Source organism: Strigops habroptila, chromosome 7 (assembly GCF_004027225.2).
Source record: "Strigops habroptila isolate Jane chromosome 7, bStrHab1.2.pri, whole genome shotgun sequence".
NCBI lineage: Eukaryota > Metazoa > Chordata > Aves > Psittaciformes > Psittacidae > Strigops > Strigops habroptila.
Genome location: NC_044283.2, coordinates 50,715,661 through 50,739,783, shown reverse-complemented (window position 1 = coordinate 50,739,783; position 24,123 = coordinate 50,715,661). Strand labels below are relative to the sequence as shown.

Here is a 24,123-nt window from a genome sequence, read left to right as displayed (position 1 = left end):
GCTAGGGAAAACCAGAGAATTAACAGAAGTAGGGTAGCCCATTTCTGCTCACTGAGTAAATTTGTAATTGATAAGGTTCAGCTCTGGCTAGAAAATCTACCTATTTGGTTTTATTGCACACTGTTATTCCTCCTGAAAAACTGCTTTATCTTCTAATTGCTTCTGGGATACTAAATAAATGCATATAAAGAAAAACAAACAAACAAACCATCAAGTCAATAGCCCTGAAACTCCTGGTGTTGATACTGCTGTTGATACTCAAAAATAAGAGTACTGTTCTACAAACCTCACCTGAAAAAAGAGATAAATCAAAAAGTGGTACTTTCAGCAAACAGAAAATAAGCACGTACACATGACTGCTTCTTTCCCTTTGCAGAGACATTTCTTATCACCGTAATGAAATTATAAGCAGTGGCCTTTCTTCCAAGATAGAATAATTAAGAATCAATTACATTTTGCACTGAAACACTGACTACCCTGTAACCATTAGGTAATTGAGAAGCAGCTCTATTGTCATTTTTATGTAGTTACACTGAATTACACAATCATTTCAATGGAGTTATACTGAGAAATTGTGTGTAAATTTGTTCATATGAAGTTCCGCAACTTAAGACCTCAGTGTGAAATAACTGCTCACTTGGAACAGACTCTAAATCTAGTATGTGCAGCCCTGTGACTACGGAAAGGAAAGGTTATTTAATAAGTCAGAAGTGTTCTCATTAGTATCTTGTAATGTAAACTGGTTACATGCTAGTGAATTATTTCAATTACTCTATCATATTGCTGAACTAAAGAAAAGCAACAATTGATAAAAATGTGATGAAAACTTCCTAACATGCAGAAATTAAGAACAGGGCTCAAAAAGCTATCACTGAGTGCATTCAGCTGGCACCTGCAAAATTCAAAAGATATTTAAACATTAAATGGGAGAACTTCAAATCACTAATTTAGTTCACAGGGCGCTTTGGGGATTTGAGTAATTTCATATTTGTATAATGTCTCTATAATGCTGTGAAGTTAAAGTTGAGTAAGGTTTTTAATTTTTACTTGTGGCACACTGAGATATAAAACACACCTACAGTGAAGCTATCATAGAAGGTTTTCATTTTTGACTGATCCAAACCATGAACCTCAGGGCTTGGGAGAATAAAAGGTTCTTACTCATATGTGGTACAAAAAAAATCAAAATAAAAAGAAAAAAAAAAAAGTGGAAGAACCCCACCTGAACACAACAGAAGGAGGTGTGTGAGTTAAGAGAAGGGGGTGGCTGAATTCATGAAAGAAGCTGACAAGGGACAATTTCTTGCCCTTCAGGGGACTGGTAACTCTGGTAAAATTTGAAAATCTGAGACTGATAAATAGGAACCTCACCTGGGCAAGGCTTGTGCATTAATTGTAAAGGATTTCTAAAATATCCCTCAATCCTCCAACAACCTAGCTACGGAGTTAAGCCTACCTGAGGCATGCAGGCATCACTATTTTGAGTAGCAGTAACTGTTTTTTTCCTCAATAGAAAATTCTCCTGTTTAAGCATAACATTTAAAAAAAATAAGTTTAGAACCTAAATAATAATTTAAAATGTTCAACTTCACACATAACTTTGTTTTTCTGTTAAGAGCACAGAGGTGCTCTTTCTAGCAGTGGCTTTGAAAGCTTGTCAAATGGAGATGGAAATAATAACATCTTCATTAGGCACCATGTATCAGTAACTCCCATCTTCGTGAAAAATAAGATTTTAAGTAACAACATAAATTTCGCTGAAGTTAATTTAAAGTCCTCAATACCCTTTTTCTGCATCTGTTTTCAAGTTAGTCCCTTCCAGGGTACTTTTGTGTATTAGAGAGTCACCACAACCCTTTGCTCTATTGAGATTATTACTTTGTGAGTGATGATGCTCAGGCAATAGATCAGCTTCTTTCTCACTTAGGAACAATGACTTCTACCGTGCAGGCTCCAGGAAACCTTTCATTCAGCTTGCCCAAAATAAAAGCAGAATTTATTGGAAAATTCCTTAATTAGCAATGAAAGTTTGAAAACAAGAGGTAATTACAAAGAAAGCCATTTAGTTGGACATTGTGAAAAGGACTGATAGGGGAGAACAAAGATTTAATTAGAGTTTGGGAATATTACCTGCAATGGTCAGAACTGATTATTCCTTCCTCCCACCCCCCCTCCTATTTTTAAGTTGTCTCTGAGAGCATGTCTCAAGTCCTGCATAATTTGAGGAAATTGCCATGCAATATGCCTGATAAATAGGATTGCGTTCTCTACCTTCTCTACTGCCCATCCATCTCACGAACAAGGTGACAGTTGATTCATAATGTTACCTTATCAAAGCATTTTATTTTGACTCATGTGACTGGCCCGTTTCCACCTTGTGTAATCTTGATGAATGTGAAGATATTTCTCAAGAAATATTTTCCAAAACTGCACACAGAACTGTTATTTTCTTCAACTAATTCAGCTCCTATGAGTTTATGAGAGGTCCATCTGAATATACTAACCAAAAGAAAACCTTGGAAGCTGAATGTCCAAGGCCAGTGATACAGTACATTAATACAAAATGACATCACAAGTTTCATAGTGAAGTATGCACTGGTCATATCTGATGAGATACCATCGTAAGTATCAAGGTTTCTGAGAGATTTCTTCATGGGCTCCATCACTTGCTCCCTGTTTTTGGAGATGGTTTTGAAATTCATTAATAATAACATGAGACCAGTAAATGGGTAGATAAATTCAGGACTAAAAAGCCCACTCTGAACTGGTGTATGGCTGGCTTTATGAAAGATACTTTTTCCACGGGGAAGTCCTCCTATGTGAACACAATACTGTTAACTGCTGGTAAAGTTCTTAGCAGGCACCACCACTGGTAGTACTTCTGCATTAATGGAAATCTTTGCCATTTTCAGTGCAACAAACTTTAAAAACACTGTTTATATTTTCACACACTCGTATTTTTGCCACTCTCCATTATTTCCATTTTGCAGGTGAGAAAATTGAAGGCCAGAGAAACTACGACTCATCTAAATCTGAGTTATTGACTTTCATCCCTTGGCTTCAACTGAGAAAATGTGCTCTGTCCCTTATGTCCCAGAGTAAATCAAAGCAGCTTTTTCATTAAGTTTCAGACATGTCTCAGCCACAATGTTGTCTGCTGGTCATGGACAACATAATGAAGTAAACTAAGTTTGCATGTGCACCAAAGTGACCTCAAAATTTCTCTTTTACTTTTGTACTCATGAAAGGTATATTTTCAAAAAGATTCCATCAAATTTTTAAAGTTACCCAAGAGAGTTTCATTTACATAACAGGGGCCCTGGAATGGAAATTTGCAGTAAAAATTTCTGACAGGCTCTTAGCTAAAGGCAATAGCAAAATTCTCTGGTCTGTGCATTCTGACTAATTCGATGGTACATTTTGCCTTCACTTATGCTGCGTACCCTCAGTTGATCTCATTGGCATTTGAAATCCTGATTAAGAAACAACATCAAGAACAGTTCAGACATTTTATCCATGTCCAAACTATATGACAGTGTCAGCCTCTACATTTGTCATTAGATACCTATTAGACATCTAATGCAGTGCCCGGCTTAATATTCTAGCTAAAATTGAGTAATTAAGATTGATATATGGGTTAACAAATCTTTTATCTTCTTGTGGGTATTAATCAAATAGAAAGCAGTTATACATTTGATCTCATTCATTCAATCACCACAATACCCATGTAAATGTGTTTTGACTAAATATGCCTGTGCCTAGTAAAATGTGGTTTATATCCTCACTGTGCTTTGGTTAACTATAACGAATTCATTGCACTGGCAATTTGGACCTAAGTCTATTGAAAAGCTATCCATGCTTTCTGCTCCATGAAAACTTGTTTAGAATTATTCCAGTGATACCTCTGCATTAGCTTCCCCAAGCGATGCAAAATGAGGTCTAAGCCCTTGGTAACCCACAAATCATGTCATTTGTTGCTAAATGGATGCATTTGCTAGTGAAGTTGTCCCCAGTTCACTCAGTGGAGATGTCACAAAACAGCATGATCTTCAAAGATAATTTTAGCTGCCTTCCTTTGTCTGTGTGGCATCACTACTCAAGATCATCAGCAGCATTAGTTAACTAGTTATGAGTTTATCAATCATCACAAGCAACTTTTGCAAGACTGCAGTTAATTTAAATGAAGCTCATGTATATTTTAACTGAGCTGCAGTGATGACAGCAGTTGCAGCGTAGACTGACACATGATCATTAATCCTGGAGAACTAACATGCAAAATAGTTTTGACTGCAGTTTTGTGCTATGTCGAACTAATACAGACATATGAAATAGGGTGGCACCTTGGACCTGCTCCCCTGTCTTCTTGTATTCCTATTTAGTGCCAAGTATAATAAATCTTTAAAATACAAGCTCCTTTATGTTAGGCTGTGTGATAAATAGCTCATCGGCAGATGTGCAGTGGAGTAGAGGCACAATAGGAGGTGAGGAACCCAAATACCATCCTGCCCTGGCACCACCCAGGCCCACCACAAGAGAGCATCAGCCTGTACAGTAAAGCACACTGACAGGTGGTAAAACCTCAGTAACACAGGCAGAAAAACAAGCCCGTGCCCAAACAAGTCCAGAGCTGTCCCAGGACAGCTATGAGCCCCAGTGGTCCAACTGAAAAAACAGCACCATGGGCCAATGGGAGAGCCTCTCTGAAGAACCTCACAGTCCAGTGTGTATGTGACACACTATGGGATGCAGGCAAGAGCATTTTGGGATTGCATGAGACTTATTACGGAACAAGTGCGGCAAATGAGGGATAAGCGGATAAGAGGGACCAGTTACTTGCACACAGGGTACTGGTCAGCATCTTTGCCCGGCCATGCCCTGCACCTCCTCAACAAAGTCAGTGTTGTATTCTTACTAAACAATTACTATTTTCCTGGGTGAGAGAAGTCCCTATTCTATGTGCATGTATTTGCATGGAGGTCTAAGCGCCAGCAGCTGGATTGTGGACCACAAGTCATTGGAGACCATGCGTCTGGCATGTCAGCAACTGAAGTTAGCAAGAGTACATAAGCCAGTGTGTGGTTGTTAGTAAAGACCAAGGCAGACCAGCCAGCAACTAGGATACGTGTGTGGATAAGCCCAGCTTCTGGAGTGATCCATGTGGTAAATACATATGAACTTCCCACTAATAGGTCTTCATCCTGATCAGTCAGAGAGGCCAACAAGAGGCTGTTTGTTTCTGCATGAATACTGTGTGTTTCTGCCTGTGTTCATCTGTATAGTCCGTGTTGTGTGTGTGCATTTTACACCTGCCTTTGCAGGTACCTATTGGGAATACATGCTCAGCCTCACCACTGATTGGACCTGGAGTACTGACCTGTGGCTAACTTGCCTCTATCAGAAAATTGCTGGATTTGGCAACTCCCTAAAACTGTATCCTCTCATGAAGTTACATACCGTCTATTGCAGCCCTGGACTGTAGTATCTATGATGGTGTGTGCTCAGTGATAACCTAGTCCTCCTTTCCACATCAAATAAGCAGACTGCCGTGGAACTCCCACTAAACTCCTTTTTCCAGAAGTCTGCAAACACTGCCAGGCAGACTACCACTAGAAGGGCTAGTTTACCCCCATTTCTGACAGTTCTGTGAAGAAAACAATACAAACACATACCAAAAGAGAAAGGGACAGACATAGCCCTAAACAAAACTCTTCGCAAGTTGATGGGACCCCACCTCATCACATTTTAAACAAAAGCTTTAAGCCTCTCTTATACATGAGCTATTGTCTTTTGGTCTCCATTTTGATGTTATTGTGAAGTGCCTTGAGGACACTTGATAAAGCACTCTACGAGTTGGATTACCTTGTTCTGTATTGCAATGTATTATTAACACCAAACACCAAATGAATAATGAAAATACAAACTGGGAAATTACATTTTCTTCTTCCATTGCCTGTTTTAGTCTGATCTAAGCAACTCATTGTCTTCTTTTTGATGGGATGATTTATGTTTGCCTAATGCAAAAGCATGTATATAGCATCTATCAGTAGCATGTATTAATAGCATCTATCAACACCAATTACCAATAACAATACCAGTGTCTGTCTTTAAAGAAGGGATCAGAGGTTGACAATGTTGCTTGCTGGATTTTATGGAAGCTTAACTAGTTTGTGCAAACTGCTAAAAGTAATTCTCTAAAATAAAAATTAAAAAAAAAAGATCTGTAAATTAGAAATTTTCATTCTAGATTTGGCTAGAAAAACCAGCACAGTTCTCCTTCAGATGCAACTTTCTAAAGATAGAAGTCTAGGAAAGCCATCTATAACAGTATTTTATGATACAAGTATTGTGCCAGAGAGTTAGCGAAAAATTTACCATGAAACCAGAATTTTAGGTGCTGTCCCCAAAGAACATTAAAGTTCATCTCCAATTCTAAGCTCACTTTCATATTTTGCCTTCTCCATCACACTGTGTTATTTAAGACTAATTTATAGTTTCAGGCTTTCAGGTCTCATAGAAATTGGCCAGGTTATTTTGTTATGAGGACCATAAATACTGGAATCATGATTTCAACCAGGATGATTCATTTGTAATGTAATTTAAGAGGTAGCTTGGAAAAGCAACATTTATAAAGCAACATTGCACAGTGAGTACATGCAAAAATATTCTCACAAATACAAACGCACCGGAGATTATGGTACTTTTCTTACTGTCCAGTTGCATAACAAGGATGTTGTAAGTAACACTGGTCCCTGAAAAAATTACACTTGTAACTCAGCATTCTCACTTTCAAACACTACACAAAGAACTTCAGCGGCAAAAAATGTCTTCACCCTGAGCAAGGGAAGACAGGATCAAGTATTTCTATATATCCCTGACTTGAAGAAGGCATGCCTGGGATGGACCGGCTATCAGGCAATTATTGTTCACACTAGGCAAATGTAAATAACTTCTTCACTTACATTAAAATAGAAACATTACTGCTGCTATGCTTAGATGTGCAGAGATGAAAAGAAAAATGCTACTTAGAGGTAACAATATTACTTCATCTTCATGGGATTTTTCTTCCCATGTCTTCCAAATACAAAGTTACCAATAAATGGTATTCAATCTTCAGGTAAGACACTCTAGGTAATGCTTTTGCTATTGGGAATACTGACCTGGGTATAATATGTGCCAACTTCTGTCTGAGATTAGTCAGAACCTTATTTAAGCCTTTTTCTCCTAGCATTTCCTCTGACTTGCAAACTTGGAACTTAATCAATGTATCAAGTTGCAACACTTCATCCAGGACATTCATTTTTCTTTCAATTTTTCATTCCGATTTCCCCCAGTATTAGACACACTGGTATCCTTTGAATTTGGATAGCTAAAACTATCTCCCATTCAGATATAAGGAAAATTCACTACTAAATTTGGGTGAGTACAAGGGTACATAATAGTCATAAATGACTATTCGTTAGTGTCCTCATTAAGAGGGAAATGGGCAGACAACCCAACTAACTGGCTGAAACACCAGAGTGCAACTTTCTGATGTGAAAAACATATTACCTCCAACCATAGAAAGTGTAGTTCACAGGAACATATAAAGGAGAATGATGCCTTCAGATCACCGTAAATTCTCAGCAGAGACTGAACATAATCAAAAACATTTCAGCAGCAATGCTGGGCAGGAGTAAATGGTTCAGCTCAGGGGACTTGACAGATACAAAATTGTGGCTAATGTTTGTACAAAGTGACTTTTGTTCTTCCCTTATCTCCTGCACACCCTGTGCATAAACTGCAGTTTGATCCTTGGAGCTCTCAACTCAACTAGGGAAAAGAAATCTCAGCGGGTGTCTAACTACTAAAGTCTTTCCTTTCCCTGCGTAATTCCAAAATACAATTGCTAAAAAGAGAAAATGTAGCTTTAAGCTTGAAAAACAGATCAAGCAATCAAACAGATTTTCAGATGTCTTCCTTGCTGGGAAAGCTGACTACAGCCACACTTGTGTGCCGTTTGTCATGGCAGGTCTATTTAGCCATTGCACAACCCTTGTAAGAGACTCCCTAATTAACTGCTTGACTTTATTTAAGATCACATCTGTAATAACAAACTAGAGAAACTACCACCTACTTTGACTAGAAAACATTAGGACTGTAACATTTTATTTTTTAAGAAGAAAGAGTTAAGTCATCTACTCATTTTCACTCCACACTGGTAACACCTCACGAGACTGCATTCTGAAAATAGCTGTGTTGCTGTAACCTGTAATTAGTTTAGTTATGAATTTACAAATACATTAGCAAAATCAGAGGAGATTTTAAAATTTTAACCCAATACTGTTGCTAAAAACACTGTCAGGGAAGAAATAATATAAACTTTATACAGTAAATACTATTTTTATTGATTTGCTTATACCAGTAACGGTGTTTGGAAAGCTCTCAAATCAGATGCTTCTTGTGGTAGTAGATGACATTTTCTATTGATCAGACATTTTAAAATTATTTTACAGTAGCTTAAAACTACTACACAGATATCAATAAAAATTAATAGAGCAAGAGACAGACATCTCAAGAATGTATTTGAAAAATGCTCCATAGTATTTTGTAATAGCAAGAATTTCTCAAAGTCAGGAAGTGGAGTTGTCCAGTTCCTATGGAAAGCTGACATCCTTTGAACAGTTCTCTTTTAAATAGTCTTGACATCATTACTTCAGTAATGAGAGTTTTAAGTGTAGACTGTGTATGAAATATAGATCTACTCTCTTTCTTCTACGTGTGCTTGACTTGCTGTATATTCTTCTCATAGTGTTTGGTTGAATTCCTTTTAAAACATGAGTAACAATATATTTTCTCTTAACTCCTTACTGTTCCTGAAGCAAATGGAGGGAAGATGATATAAAACTGTTTTTTATCATCGTGCATCACACTGATTGTTCTGAACTTTCTGCATTTAGGCACTGGACAAGCATAGGAATGAGGGGTTTTTTCTCTTGAAGTTCCTGGTCGAGGCTGAGGCACCAAAGAATGAAATGCAGAGCTAAGCATGTAACATATGTGATCATATATAATTGGGTTTTGTTTTTCTTGTGGTTCAAACTGAAGGTAACAACTTGCAGTTGTCTTCCATATATTCAGGAATATAAATTCATATTTTCAATGGCATTGTTCACATATATAAATTTGATTATTGGTTTAAGCACTACACTAACTAGTAAGTAGTAAATGTGAACAGAGTCCATGTTTGCACAGTCCTTCCATACTAATAAAGGGCTAATTTGCAACTGCAAGGCACATAATGTAATTGAATTGTCCAGCATAAAATTTTAGAAAAGGACCTTATACAATCATCTGATTTTATGTCTTTCAAGAACTGAAGTTTTATTTGATCAGGTTCCTTGACATAATCCTTATTCTATGTTCTGTTGAAAAACTTAGCTAAAATATGAACCAGTTACTTCTAATATTGAAAAAGAAAGCATACTTGGCACATCTATTTGTTGTGTAGTGTTACTCAGAGATCAAAATCAAGATAAATTTGCATTAAATTCCAGTTCAAAGTGGTTGGCACATTTATCTAGAGTCAGTACTACTTACTTTTATCATTATTTTACCTTTTACTTCCACATTTGCTGGCATTCTATGCCACTTTGAGAATTAGGAAGGTCTCCTATAAGAGATCAAGCTGCTATCTTTCATGATATGATAAGGTTTTATTTTTAATGGACTTCTAAAAAGAGACTTTTCTCACTTTAAAACTGGAAATTAACAAAAATACATTCCCAGTTTGGAATTTTCATAGAATCATAGAATCAACTAGGTTGGAAAAGACCTTGAAGATCATGAAGTCCAATCATAATTTTATGACATTAGAAGGACTTTTTCTATGAAAATAATGCAGTATCTCAGTTCAACAATGACTGACAAAAAGAGATGGGAAACATTCTTCAGAATTCATCCCTTTCTACTTTATTAAAATTTAAAATGTTTGGGGTTTTTTTGTTTGTTGTTTTTGTTGTGGGGGGTGTGCTTTCATTTGGTTTTGGATTTTTTTTTTTTTTTTTTATTTAGGCATACTCACTGCGTTAGAAGCCGCATTATACAATGGAATTTAATCAGTATTAAAATAACCATTCCAATGGGAACTTCGGCAAGCCAGATATGACAGAAGTTATTTTATTTTCTTTTTTGTTATGGGTAGGATATCATTACCCTTCTCCCAAGATCATATGAGCAATGCTTTGATTATGCACTGGCACGTGACAGGCTGAGAGAGTTGGGCTTGCTCAGCCTGGAGAAGAGAAGGTTCTGGGGAAACCTTATAGCAGCCTTCCAATACCTAAAGGAGACCTACAGGAAATCTGGAGAGGGATGTTTTACAAGGGCATGTAGTGACAGGACAAAGGGGAATGAAGCTGAAATAGGGAAGATTTAGATTAGATTAGGAAAACATTCTTCACTGTGAGGGTGGTGAGACACAGGCAGAGGTTGCCCAGAGAAGTTGTGGCTGCCCCATCCCTGGCAGTGCTCAAGGCCAGGCCGGACAGGGCTTTGAGCAACCTGGTCTAATGGAAGGTGTCCCTGTCCATGGCAGGGGGGCTGGAACTAGATGGTCTTTAAGGTCTCTTCCAACCCAAACTATTCTATGATTCTATGACAGCCATTGAACCTGCACGTGGATTCCTGTACTCTAACTCCTCTAAGTTCTACAGAAATTCCATCCAAGATATGTTCCATGACATAATGCCAGGTTTTGCAAAAACTATGCACATGCTTCATTGTTTGTCACATGAGGGATTATTTCGCATAATTCACACTATGCAATGTGGTACCTTTACAGATTAAAGAAATTAGGTTCTAATTAGGTAATCTAAAGGATAAAGAATCCTTTAGATTACCTCAAAAGGATGATAATTTTAACGACGCAGTGTTGTATACTGCTTACCTTTTTTAAAATGAGTTCATCACTGGGACATGGCCTAAGACTGCACAGAAAATGAGAAATTTACCACCAAGAGGAAAGATAATATTAACAGAGAAAATCAGAAGAATGATGAGTGCTGCACAACCAGGATTAATTTCAACATCTACTGAGCAATGCTTTTATAAAAGGTTATTACCTACATTGTTTTAATTCTCACAAGGTCAAACTGGATCCATGAAATCAGTTCTCATTAGTCAATCACAAAACAACTAAAGGGTAGTTTTAAATAACACATACATATTCTCTTAAATTTCAGAAGTTTTTTAGAGTGTTTAATTCAATTAGTATTTGCAGGGTTTTTTTAATACTATTTCAGCATACACTTATCAAGATGCATACCAAACCCTAGGAAATTGAAAGCTGATTTTAAGTTGCTTGAGGAAGAAATTCAAATTTTTTCAGTCCTTTTTCACATCTAAAAAGATTCATCTGTGAATTCATCTCTAATTCACAATGCTAGTACTGAGAGGAGGTATTGGTTCAGAAGCAGGCAACTAAACAGAGGGACGTGAAAATTAGGGCAATACATGTTAAAATTCACAAGAAAATAAATATTTTCAATATCTTTCATACTTAGAGCTGTCAGCTTCAGCAAAATTTTTTTGTTTTTCATGAGGAACATACATCTTTCTAGACAGTTGTTACCTAATTCTTATCTCTTTTAAAAGCATTTTTTTGTCTGCTTTCTTTCTCTGACTTCTTTGCTGCTTTCTTATTAAGCAGAATGCCAGAAAAGATTGATCTTTATTTATCTTTGCAAGAGAGGATGTCACAGTTTGCTTTGTCTTTGACTACTTGTTTATATAACAGAATATCAAGCAGTAAACCAGAAACCTATTATTATGTTGAGAACCTTAACGGAGATGGACCAAAATATTTTTATTGACACAATCAGTTGTTTCATTGATCAGATGAAAAAATTCTGTACACCTATCCTATGCAGTTAGAGGAATCCTTGAAGATTGTAAATGCTTCTGGATATCTGTCACCTCATCAGTGCTTCAAGTTCAGTTTCAGCTCCTCCCAGCTCTACGCCATTTTATGTATACCTAGATCACTGAAAGGAAGTAAATAAATGAAAAAATGTCTTTCCCTGTTTCCAGGCTTAGCCTTCTTTTCTTCCCTTCCCTTCTGTGTGCCAGACAACCTCTCTTTAAACTTTTTTTTTCACCTGGAGATGTCTCCTTTCTGTATGCACAAGTTAAGGTTAATACACCTCTCCATAACCAGCTTGGTGCATGCACAAGCTGGAAATGCCTTATCATATTCCTCATTTACACTTGGAGCTTACCATGTTAGGGATGCTGTCTTGTATGTTTGCAAAGGGACTAGGCTTGGGGGGAAGCTATCAAGGAACAAAGAGCATGTAAGAATTCTAGCTTGTCTCCCACAGACATTGTATTGACATAGCTTTCTTATGTTGTATGGAGACTTTTTTTCAAGAGTGTGCTAGAAATACAGATATGAAAAGATTGATTTCTTATTATTTCAGTAAATCTTAGCAGTTACCAAAATGTTCTTGGGGAGCATTTGACACACCTGTGTTTGGTTTTAATTATTCTCAGAAACTGTCTGCATAATCGTAACAACATGGTACATACTGCTTTTTAGATGCAGTTTCCGATGATTTAAAATAAGTGCATTTGAATTGATTTAGCAGAATCCACACAGAAAAATAAAGTAGTGTGGAGCTCCTACAGCCAATAAAGACTGTTTCTGAAGTGGTTTACTGGCTCAAACTGTTCTTGAACTGGACAAGGAGAAAACGTGCTCAAATCTCTGATGACATGAGATGTCAGTATTGCTGGGAGGTAAGGAAGAGCAATATTCCTCCCACTACTGATTTTATGACTGATGCCTACTTCTTTGATCAACGATAAGGTATGTAAAAGAAGCTTAATCTGGTATTCAGGGTGGAAACAAAGGATAACCTATGATCTTTAGCACTTCTCTACATCCATTTACATACTTCAGCAACTATGAACAACAGCAGTACAGGTCAGGCAAGCATTAGACCCCCGAGTTAACAATCACCAAGAGGAATCCTGGCACTGTACATGCATACATCTATCATATCATTGTTAAGTCAAAGCTAGGTGAGGGATGAATTTGGCCAGTCTGATTGCATTCATGAGAATAGTCTTCAATCACAAATAGAATCTTTTCTCATTTTGTTGTAATGAGTGCTTACCACACTGCAAATTCTGAGGAGTAAACACATAGTTCTTATCAAACCAACAATTCGAAGCACTTATTAGCCTCAAAAACGCTCTAACAGCACCAAAATGTAATGTATGAGTATAGAATACTAATTTGATAAAGAGGTGAATGGTTCTTTAAATACTAGAAGCATCTATTAAATACGCAAATTTCCGAGCCCTGCTGTGACTGAATCACAGACGATGAACATCTATATTCAGTCAGTGACTTCTAGAATGCTCTTCAGAGACTCAAAATTACTCAATTAGCCCCTTTCACTATTCCTGTGAAGGTAACCTGGCTCTGAAGTGAAGTTCTAGAAAAAGTCAGTGTTGGCCCTGTCATGTGGTGGTATCACGCCACCTTCTTTAAAGGTTCCTCTATACAACAGAATATCTCCTTATAATAGTGCTCTCTCACCCCCATATAAGAGAGAGAAAAGAAAATTGCCAATCTACAACTTGTCTGAAAGTGAGAAAAGAAAGGGAATGCTACTGACTATCAATTCTTGAAGTCTATGAATGACCTTCCTACAGCAACCTTAATTATTAACATAGAGAGGGCCTTGGTACTGCAATGCAAGCCACAGTCCCCAAGCCTGTCAGGTTTTGACAGGAACACTCTGGGAGCTCTGACAGCTGAATACCTTTCATTACAATTATTACTGGAAATATTTGGGGGACTGAATGTAACTTAGCATTGTGATACTCAGCAATCCTTAGCAAATGATTTGCCCATCACAGGACATCCAGCTGAGATGCACTTGCACACTGAGTGAAGGTTTCACTATCTTTGTAGATCTCTAAAAGCCTTCCAGACTTTTCTCTCTAACAAAGAGACTCAGACTTAACTGCACAGTGACTATTATCAGTGCGGACATATTTGCTGTTGACCAATACAAGGGTACCCTGACAATCTCATATGACAGAAAAGGCTTACCCTGTGTGGTCTAAGGCTGCCCACAGTCTTGCAGGCAGCAACTTCAAAAATAAGCTGTCAGTGATGGCTTCTTTTTTTAGTTACTATAAATGACAGTGCGTTGTTGATGAACATAAGTACCAAACACAAAGAAGAGTGATACATTTTAAATGCTGTTTTAATCTCTCCTTATTAAATTCATTCCCAAAGTTGCCTACTTGAAAAATGTAAAACAGCCTGAATAGAAACAAAATAATCAATTAGAAACAGCACGACAGATCACTGTCTACGTTCCAGCAAACCCAGAGCATATTTAACACGTGAGAGTTGAAAGTGAGAGAACAAAATGCTATGAGTTCTTGACTGAAAAAAAAACCAAACCAAACAACAAACCCACTGCACAACTGAATAGTACTTGAGTAAGCCAGAAAACTTTTAGTAATAATGAAAGTCTTCTGTGGTTGCCTGTGTTACTGACCTCTTCCCAGCAGAAGGGTGGAGTCTGATAATTTCTCTTCAAGACAGAAATAATACTGAAAATCAATTGTTGACAGAAACACAAGGCTCTTCTTAGAAGGAATTATAGACATTTCAGGGGATAAATTACCTAGCTGCCTGGGCACTTCGATTTACTTGTCCACCTATATTGAATAAAACCTCATCGGAAACATTTTTGGCCACCAAAAGTAATTGTGTGTTCAGCTACATTATCCTACAAGGCCTCAGTTTGCAAGAAGCTGTTCAATGGTAACAAAGATCACCTGCTCACCTCCTGGTCTGGGGAGCCAGTCAACCCAAGGAATTTGCAAAGAGAAAGCGTGGTGGGGCAGCTGGAGGAGCAGAAGCTCTTTGATGGTTTGGCCCAAAGCAGAACCCCACAGTTAGTCTCCCAATGCTCTGGGTATCCCTGTTTCAAGCCTGTCACACCAGCCCACTGCTAACAGCACTTACCTAAGAGTGGGGAATGCTTCCAGAATGCTTCTCACTTTTAAATGGCTTTATAAACACTACATGGCAGTTAAGTTTTGGAAGAGTGAAGTTTTATTGGACATATATATCTGCCTCTCACAGACAATTCATATTTTGCAGGTGCCCAGCATTCTAGTGGATCGGTAGTAAAACACTTACTGAACATCAGCAGCCTTACGGACCAGGTGTACAGATGAGACACACCTGCACTCTAGAATATAACTCAGATGTTTTTAAAAGAGGTGTGACAGTGGGCCTCTTTTATTTGCACTTAACTAGCTAAATAAACAACTGTTTTTACAGTTACTGAGAGTATCTTTGAAAATTAAGGCAATGAGACGTTTAAGTGCAGATAATGTGACCAGGTACTGTCTAAACACCAATCATTCACCCTGTACATATGTGTAAGGTGATTTTCTTAATCTCTGTGGAACACTGTGTCCCTGGTTAGTCATGGGCTGCCAGATTTTGCTCTTACTATCTTACAACATCAAGCAAATTATTTTATTCTGAAATTCAATAAGCTAGTTGGGGACTGAGACTTATTAATTGTGATATCCTAATGGAGCAAATGAGTATGCTGGCACGCAATAAGCACTGTAAGCAAAATAAAAAGCTATAAATAAGACCATATTAATGGTCCATTCTTTTATGACATTTGCAGTGTCACACAGGACTCTGCAAGATAGCGTGCAAACAGGTATGTGTCTGTATGTGCAGTGTTTGTGTATAAACACATTAATATATATATAAAAAGATGGTTCTTCCTAAATACTTCAGTCATTCTCCTGCTTCTCAAATACCAGTAAACCACTAACTTTATAAAAGTAAATACATAATGCCGTCCTTTGGCATTAAAATGGATTTAATTTTAGCCTTCCAAACTATGAGCAAGAAATCTAACAGAAATTGAATTACAGATTCAGCATTTTCCTTTTCAGTCAGGTTATAGGAACAGCAGCAGACAGAGACAGTGAAACAGTTGTGCTAAGAGCCTGACATCTACAGCATATGAACTTCCAAAGGTTTTACTTCCCAGCAGCTCTAGCCTGGTCCTGTCAACTGAAAAGCCATCAGCAGCTACAGCACCAAGCGTGCTGCTGGACTGTGTCTGCCAGTTCAGCTTCATCTGAGAGGAAACTGTGCAGTGTGAGACCACTCCACTGTGAAACAAAGCATGGCCGCAGGGATGCTGGACGAGTGCACACTGCACGAGTGCACTTCTGATTCCACCTGAAGTGTTACAACAGACACACCTTCAGTTTCCATCCAGGCCAACCACCCTGCTGCCACTTCTAACTGCTACATAAACTACCAGAGCTTCATGCTAAAAATGTGTTGTTTCTTAATCTTTTGTTAGAAAGATAAACCAGAACCCCACTATTATGATTTTTAAACTTAAATATTTTATGCAATGGCATTAATTTATACATATTTTTCTTGTAACTTGTTTTTCTACCTTTAAAGGTTCTTTGGTATGTGTTTCTCAATACATCCAACAGATGTCACATGAACAAATGACATTCTTTTTCAGAGTTTATTTTGCTAGGCCAGCAAAGCCACCTCTCCCTTCTTTTTCTTCATTATTCTAGTCTCCTTTATACCTATTTAAGCCTAAATTCTTCTTTTTTTAATACACAGGAACACAGAATGGCACACACGGTATTCCAGACGAACCAGTGAGTTATCCACTGGCATTACTAGCTCTCCTGCAAACAGCTTGTCAAAAGTATTTTAGAGTTGCCTTTAGCTTTTAAATGGCAACACGATAGGACCAGCTCCTAATCACTGAATGAGCAACTAGTAGATGCAGATCCCTCTGATCCTTAATAAGCTCTGACTAATGAGTTCCCATGATATGGAACCCCATGAGCTCCATGAGGAGAAATTCTGCTTATACATTACTGACTATTTAACCTTATGCTTTCGTGATCATATTTCATCAAATTTTTATTGCTGCGATCACCCGGGTCACCTGGCTCTTTCTGAAAAAATACCCAGTTTCTCCTCTGTACCAGCAGTACTTTCAACACTGTGTCACCAGCAAAACTTCCCCCCAGTACCTTACCTCTCAAGGCACCAACTTTAGATCTAATTAATGTACCAACTGATACACCAACATTAAACCAGAACAACTCCATGACACATCCTTGAGGAACCAGACTAGCTAAGGTCTCCTGGCAAACTTCCTCTGGCTCCTTTCAGCATGACTTCTTGCAATTTTAACAATTTTCTTTGTAGATGTATTCAATTTAAAGTATTAGCACTATTCTGTATCTCCTCCCTTTTACTTAAAAGTAATAGTTTCTATGTGTTAATTGTTCTACTGAACTGTAAACAGGTGAGATCTCCCAAATGTTCTAAATTTCAGAAATCAAAATTACTGCAGTTCTGAAAATAACAACTCAGCACCCACTTTTCATGAAAATGTCCTTCTCAACCCCTTATTTTTCCTTTTTCCAGTAAAATATTTAACTAGTCTATGTCATTAATTGAAATATTTTTTGAAACTAAAGATATTTTTTGCTTCTTTCATTGACAAAGTGTAATTTAATATTCTTTATATTATTATGCAGTGATGATGCAATTTCCACCTTTCAAACTACTGCAACTTCAGTTGAAGAATCCTGAATTAATGCCATTAAAAGAATAACTGAAATTACTGTAGGATAGAGAGAATTTGTTATGCTTTTACTGAAGAAAACGAAATTTACATTGCATTTGTATGTCAGTGTGACTTCCTAATTTTATTCCTTTATTTCTGCACAATATACATTTCTGCAGCATAGCAAAAAATGCCTTTGTTTTTCCTGCCACAGCTGACTAAAGCTATTGAGAGACATAGCCATTTTCAGAAGAGCTTTATCTTGTACTTCCATGTTCCCGTGTTGTGACACTTCTGGGAACAACCACGACATTTTGCTCAGATTGGAATCATTTTGCTTCTTTTAAGTACGGCTGAACTGTGTGGTGATTTTTTTTCCTTCTTCATCTTAGTACAGCCATGCCAGACAGGGTCTTGTTTATTATAGAGTAGCATTTCCCTTCCAGGCTACTTCCCGTGGTGATAATAGAACAGTTTTTCAAGTTAGCCATGGAAATGCTGCATGATATTGAGAACAATTCAAATAATTGCTCAAAGACTTAGGATTCAGAATTCTATTTCAACTTCTCCCGAGGCTATGTAAAGAATAGAAGCCCCTTTCACTCCAGGGATGTGAAGCTGCTTGTATGGATTTACCTCAACAGACATCACTATTTTCATCAACAGCAATAACAAAGGACAGAGACACATACAGACAAATATTATGAAGTCCCCTAAGAAGAGCTTTCAGATGCTGTATTTTCATCAGCTTTGTCTCTGTCTTGCTTTGATCGCTCTATTTCACATTGCAGAATTGTATTCCCACATCCAAGGACAAAACTCCTGCAGACATGGATGCAGCACTCCAGAAGAATCCCTTGCTTTTGAGCTTTTCAGTGATAGCCATGTTTTTCTTTTGCAGCAAAATAAATTCCTGGCAGATAAGTGCTGCTGCTGTTCTTTTGCATAACAAACTTTGAGGGAAATTAAGTTAAATATTTTTTCTAACAGATACAAGCCATGACCTAGAGCTCTACTTTTGTTCTCAGTCTTTCACAGTGGCCTAAAATAGCATTTCACATTAGTAACAGAGTTTTAAAATGCTCCATAGTCCTACTGCTGTAGCCATGAATGTCTAAGGACATGAACAATAAAAGGCTATAGGTATAAGTAGTATATTTTCTTTGAATGGTTGCTAGAGTTTAAAAATAGTGGTCCTTCCTAATGTCTGAAAAATACACACGCATTATAGTGACTAAAAAAATCCACCCAAACTTTGTAATATTTGCTGAAGAATAACAGTGGGAAACACAAAGGGCCCTATGACACAAATAAATAACTAATTAAAGTGACTGAACATAATAAAGAGTGGATATTTTAAAGGCCAGGAACAAACAAGAACAAGGAAATAGAAGAACCTTTGACAGGTCAGAACATGACTTAACATAATACTGATTTGACACTGTACTACATTGTTTCATGATGTGATGAATCATTTGAAATACCACTGCCTGGAAGATTGGATTTTTTTCTTTATTCTTGATGGAAAGCAGCATGCGGACATAATTGGAGGATGTAGAGCACTGCAGTTTAGAAAGATTAGAGTGGTTAAAGCAACTCTGTTTCGTTTAAGGCTGTTAATTCTAATTCTGTTCACACTTTGGGGTTTTGTGTTTTGTTTTGGGGCTTTGTTTCTTAAGCCTCTTTCATGTTCACTTGTTTTCATACTTCTTAACTTGCTAGCTATGCAAGCATTTTCTCTTGGGTTTCCAGAGAGATAAATGCAAGTTATCTGCAGTATTTGCAAGTACTCAGATATCCAACAGGTAATCTGGCACACTGCAAGCAGCACCTTCATGTGAATTAGCTCCTTCTCCATTTCCACTCCTCGCCCTCTCCCACAACTAAAGGTGGCATACAGGATATATGTTGTTAATATTTCCAACAGAATCCAAATTATATCACTCAGCTCAGTGTAATAATTTCTTTGCAGGCTGCACAACCTGCTTTCTTTTATAAGCAAACAGCACAGAGATAGAGGTGGCTTACATAAGCGTAAGAAATTCTTTCCTTCTCACCGACACCCCATTTACTTCCATCTGCCCCAGTTTTAGAGCTGGGTAATACCAAAGCTGATAAGAGATACCCAAGCTGAGCTCAGAGCTTCTTCTGAAGCCAAACATACACAGTGTTATCTGAAATCACACTGACTTGTTAGATGAGATAATGTGAAATTATGTAACACATCAGAAGGAGAAAGGAAAACTTTGAGATCAACCATCTGCTACAGCCCCAAAGACAACAATCCCATCACAAAACATTACAGATAAAAGGGGAAAGGGCTGCCATGCACTATATATTGTGTACCTGGTGATCACAGCAGTCTGTCTGCTTGAATCTTCTTCTGCAAAGAAGAAGATTTCTTCTTTTATGAAAGGCTGGGAAATTACTCTTCATTTTCTACTTTTATAAGCATTTGTTTTATCATTATTGACACAAAATGTAAAAGCTATACATACAGATAAGGAGAGAAATATCTAATGAGGCTACCTGCCAGGGTGAGAGAGATATTCTTGGCACATGAAAGAAATATTCAATAGTAACTTCAAGAACTCTCTCGTTTTTGAGTGCTGCTTACTAGCCATTTTTTATGGCAACTCCATTCTCCGATACATTTATTAAAAAAGAAAAATATTTTTAATACTGGGTTCAACTTAGGTGATAAATAAGAAAGGTTAACAAAATCAATAGTGAATTACAAAACAGCTGTCTTGGCTTTACTTAAACTGGACCACATTATGGCTACCATCTTCCTCACATTAGCTTCAATACATCATGGTTCTTGGACCAAATTTTAAGACATGATTTGTCCCACTGGCTTAAGGATGTCTGATGGTCAGACGTAAGTCCTCCTGCCCAGGTGCTCAAAATTAGACAAAACCTTGTGCACTCTAATGAATAGGAACCCGCATGCAGATGGGAATGTCATGGTGTATCATATATGGAGCACACAGAGCATTCTGGCTGCAACTTAATTATTTTGATGGCGCTTTAAATGGGTTTATACAGTGCTTAGCTAACAAGCATTTAATCCAGAGGTTAAAGAAGGCAGTAACACTAGAGACTGGGCTTGTAAAGGGCTGTAAAGATTTCTGAGGTAGAAAGTCATCTTTAGCCCTAGGGAGTGGACTGTAAAGGGCTGAGGGGGATTTTATTAGCATCTTTAATTAAGCATTTATTTGAGTCATTTATTTGGCATTGAATCAATTTGTCATTAGTTGTTTTGTTATTTAATTAGTGTGCTTAATTACTGTAAATACTATTACGGCTAAATCCTGCAAGTTGTGGAGAAATATCACAACTCCTAGGGATGTCAATTAAAATGTATTTCCCAGGTCTAGAAAAGTGCAGAGAGTTGCTTCTAAGGTACTGCTTATGACAACCATAATATTAGTGTAAAACATAACAACATGTTAGTGTAAAAAGAAGGGTTTTTTTCTAGAGTAAGTTGATGGCCAGGTAACACAGAGGTTGTTCGGTGTACAAGGAGCCATTTTGACTACATGAAGTTGACAGAAATTTTTGTTTGACTTTATTGGGGCAATGATTTTGTTCTTAGGAACTGAAGACTCGGAAAAGGAGTAAAGCTTGTGACTTTCTTGTTATGGGAGAAAATCATATAAACTTTAGTCAAAGCCATTGCTGAAGTGAGACATCATACAGGAGGTCACAAGATGGCGTTCTCAAGCTTAATGGGGTTTAAGGCCGCATTAATTGGAGAACGCAGGAACAATTATTCCAGTCTTGTACTAGATGGTAAAAATGAAGAGAATCACCAGCCAGCCTAAATGATTAAACAAAAAGTCAGTGGTAGAGCCACAACAACTCTGCTTTTTTCCTTTCTTTTTTTTTTTTTTTTTTTCTTTTTCTTCCCCCTCTGTTTTCCATTTCTAGGCCTACAAAAGAAATAGGTGATTGGGAAGAATCTCAGCAAGAAAGAGGTAGACAGTGCTTTGGAATACAAAGAAAAACAATGAGAGGAATAGCATCAAATAACGAACTGATTCACCATAAAAGAAAAAGTATGTTTTGGGGTTAATAAATATTACCACTGAACTGAGGGGTAAAAATTATTTATGGAAAACTGTCCGCATTATTTCATGAAAGGCAAACTGTTTCACTATGACATTTTCAAAACAGAGGATTTTGATTTCTGTTTTGACACGATTTCTCATTTTAATTAAATGTAAAAACCCAAGTAAAACAAAACATTTCAATTTCAGTCCCATAATATTTAACTCAAGAGCATATTCCTGTTTTCTTTTTGTTTCAGTGAGGAAAAAGCTACAGAAAATGTTGTTTCAGAGTAATCCAAACCGAAAATTTTTCACAAGCTTTCTTTCCAGCTACTGACCCGAGCAGTATCTATTCCTCACAGCTTTCTCCATCACTGCTCTCCTGAGGCTCTTGGCAAAGTGCAGGAAGTGAGAAGAGAGATGATGCACAGACAGGATCCAAACTGTTGAGAGGTCAAGCAGGGATTTGGGTTCAGGCATAGAGGAAGGGAGGAGAGGAAGCATGATGCAAAGCCAAATAAAGTCAGTGGGAGATTCTCCATTGACTTCAGCAGGTGTTGAATTCAAACCAAACCGACAGAGAGGTGTGAAAAATGAACAATGGGGCACGAGGAGGGAAAGGACAGAGAGTGATGTGGAGTGGGGGAAAACACCATCTGCTCTACTTGCTGCAGCTCTAGGAAAGTCAGTATATTCTTTTGGCTGTCAATGCAATCCCAACATCCCCCTCTAACTTTGTGAAGTGTAACTCTGAGCACATCAGGGAGACGTAGGATTTTTCAGCTCATGCTAACAGCACGCTTGCTCGATCTGGCGAAGTTGTTCATATATAATACGGCACCGTTTTCTCATGCATCTACTATAAAATACGCAATCTCAAAGCTTTCACAGAGTTAAATAGACCAAGCAGATGGACAGGGAAATTAAAAGAAATTGGCAAGGTAGAAAAGATAAATGGTCAACTGAGATTTGAAATGAAGAAGAGAGTCAATGAGGCAGAGAGCCACAGTGAAGCTATTCCAGATGGCAGGGGCTGCGAAGAAGGCAGCTCTGAAAACACTGCTGAAATTCAGACCAAGAAAGAGGTCCAGTGGCAGGGAAGGCAGGAAGACTCTGAATCCACCTAATCCTGTGATGGCGTTTGGATCCAAAAAGAGGTCACAGCCCAAGAGGAGGACTTCAGTGAGTCAGAAGAGGCCAAGCTGCTTCTCTCAGACTATAAGACCTCAGCATATATATTACTGGCCACTCTGTCTACAGTTCGGCTGCTTGCTGCATCACCTTTTCCTAATGAATCAATGGACAATATCTTTCTATGTGGGAGAATCAGAAAAGATCAGAACCAGCTGTACAAATACAAACAACTCTGAATAACGGGAATGTTTAAACCCCAGACTTGCATCCAGATCCAGCTGTTCAAGCTCTCCCAGTCTGGATCTGAATCCCTCTTCTTCAGAGTGAAAACTGTCCAGACTTTTGCTGATTCTTGAGAAAAGTGTGCCTAGGGATAACATTTGCTAAGTTACAAAGGATTTATCAAATGTGTATTTGCTTTAACAAGTGCAGATCAGCTGTCCCAGGGTGAGTTCATGGAAGCCATTGGCGTGAATGCTTTAAGATGTTATCATCTCCCTGTCCTGAGCAAAGGTGCCTACTCAAAGCCTTTGCGCACCATAAAGCAGAAATTGCCACCTTAAATCTTCTTCAGTGGCCTGCTATATTCTGCAATAATATACAACACTGCTCCAAATCCTCTTCTTTTCATTACTTATACTGAAGTAATGTTACAGGAATGAGATACTGGGTCTGCTTCTAATTTTTAACACTATTTTTGGAAGTAATCCTAATGAGGTGAAGAGGCATATTGCTGAATTCCATTGCATCCACTGCACCATTTTACAGCTCCATTTAGTGGTAAAATCCATGTAACTGAACCTTCAACATCAATTTCTTTGATTATAAGTCTGTGTCACTGAGCAAATGGCCATCAAAAGCTTCTCCTCCTAATTCTGATTTCCTGAACTTCAAAATGGAATATTAAGTGCCATTTAGTCACTGACAGCAGCAATATCCCATTTATCAGCCTATTAGGTGCAGCAAGTAACACTGATGGGGGTGAACGTAAAATAACAAAAGCCTAGCACCCATGTAGCTTTCCCCCTGCTGAAACAGATAATTCAGTAATTACCGAGCATGCCTCATTTAGTAGCCTGGCCAGAGGAGAGGAAACGGGTTATTCACAGGATTTCAGGGGGCTAAATTAAGCACCTGCTGTTATATATTAATCTTCATTGTATCTTTTTGTGTACTCTAATAGCCAAATTTTGCCACAGGAAGATCTCTTTCAGGAACTCCACGCAGGAATCTCAAGATTTCTCATATACACTAAAGTCAGAGCAACGTATCTAAGATAC

At 37.8% G+C, this 24,123-nt stretch overlaps 1 long non-coding RNA gene across 1 annotated transcript in view; it reads right to left on the bottom strand.

Annotated features, from left to right (window-relative positions):
* Positions 1-24,123, bottom strand: part of LOC115610726 — a 193,182-nt gene that overhangs the window by 82,470 nt on the left and 86,589 nt on the right. The window lies entirely within an intron of this gene.